Source organism: Protobothrops mucrosquamatus, unplaced genomic scaffold (assembly GCF_001527695.2).
Source record: "Protobothrops mucrosquamatus isolate PMUCROS unplaced genomic scaffold, P.Mucros_1.0 scaffold28962, whole genome shotgun sequence".
Taxonomy (NCBI): Eukaryota; Metazoa; Chordata; class Lepidosauria; order Squamata; family Viperidae; genus Protobothrops; species Protobothrops mucrosquamatus.
In genome coordinates, this window is record NW_015414705.1 from 1 (window position 1) to 1,717 (window position 1,717).

The 1,717-nt window shown below is 38.1% G+C and overlaps 1 long non-coding RNA gene across 1 annotated transcript; it reads left to right on the forward strand.

The window, feature by feature from the left end:
• Positions 1-11: 11 nt before the first annotated feature.
• LOC107302136 lies at positions 12-1,173 on the forward strand. The gene is made up of 3 exons (XR_001549372.1): positions 12-40; positions 352-472; positions 1,159-1,173. It is a non-coding gene; the product is annotated as an uncharacterized LOC107302136 (long non-coding RNA).
• The last annotated feature ends 544 nt before the right edge of the window (positions 1,174-1,717 follow it).

The following is a 1,717-nucleotide window of genomic DNA, read 5'->3' on the forward strand; positions in this document are numbered from 1 at the left end:
GGCCAGAAAAGTTCCTTTCCATAGAAAAGTGTCATACTAGGTAAGTCTATAGAATTCTGTTGTCAATGCAAAGGATAAATTAAAAGTGGAGACAGAAATGCACCACCTTGAACTTCTGAAGGAAACAGAATCATTTCTTATCAACTCAAATCTTGGGCTCAGTCGTGGTTATAAGTCGAGAACTACCTATACCTGCGTAGGAAAGCTCTTGGCTTCAGCATTATTGTTTTGCATTCTTCTGTTCAAAGTTGTTAACACACGCATACACACCCATAACATCAATGTCTTCATGATCATAATGATGATTAGTGGCTTATCTGCAGTTTAATTTATTTTCTTTCTTTTATGTAGGTGTGAAGCTGTGTCTATAGATGCTTGGCATGTGGATATAGCCGATAATAAAATAACTCAATTAGATACCGAGAAGTTATATTTTTGTGGCTTTCCTACTCTAAAACACATTAATCACAAGGTAAAATGTAAAATGTGATATGTATCCTTTTTCTAATGTCTAACAGAGCTCCTTTCTTTTCTCTCCAGCCCTGTCCATGTCTACTTCCTCTCCCTTCATCTCCATCCAAATTTGTTTTTACTTTTCTCTCCAGCATAGCTATCTTTTCTCACAAGCTCATCTTCATTTTTCTCTTTTGCTATTTCTGCTGAAAAGACGAAAGAGAATATATGTAGTTGTACTTCTATGTTTCTGAGTGTGAGGTGGCTTGAATGGGTTTGAAACAGATGCATATGGGGTTCAGTTGGCTTGTTTACTTACCGACAGCTTGAACTAGATATAATTTCATTTTAATTATTTTAGTCATGGCCCTTACTATTTAGTGACTGATTGAAGTGTAGTTTTGGTACATAAGAATATATACATCAAAGACTATATATATATATATGCTTTGTGTATGTGTGTATGTTTGTGTGTGATGGTGAGTATAACATATTGCGTGTGTTTGTGAATGCATATATGTGTGTTCACATATATGCATTCACATGCATATATGTGAATATATGGGCATGTCCTATGCAGCAGAGGAATTTTCAGGAGTTGGGATCCCTAGCATTATTATGGTATTTCCCAGGATTTTGTTTTTTGTAATTTGAGGGGAGAGGTCCTCTTTTGGAGTAAATACTGTCTTTCTTCCCTTGTCCTAGTTTGGTCTGAAAAAAAGTGGGGTGCAAGTATTTCAGCAAAGCAGTCATGGAGAAAATATGTTGCTGGAAATTATAGCTGCAGAAGATTCAGAGGAGTTGGTAAGTAGTTTTCTCAAATTTTTTTTTTTGTAGAAATAATATTCTTTGTAGTTTGGATTTCAGTGTGCAGCCTGAGGGTTTTATTTATTTATTTATTTTATTTATTTATTTTAATTTATATCCCGCCCTTCTCCTGGACGGGACTCAGGGCGGCTCACAACATATATTTAAAACAAAGGTGTATATACAATCCCCCCCTATAAAACCGAATTAAACCAAATTTTAGAGTTGTGTTGTTTACAAATTCCTTAAAATGAACCCAATATAAAATCCTCCCTAGGCCAGGTCCGCTTGCTGGAAAAGCCATGTCTTGAGGGCGCGACGGAAAGTAAGGAGATCCGGAATCGTCCGAATCTCAGGGGGTAGTTCGTTCCAGAGGGCAGGGGCACCCACAGAGAAGGCCCTCCCCCTGGGGGTCGCCAGCCGACATTGCTTGGCCGACGGCACCCTGAGGAGACCC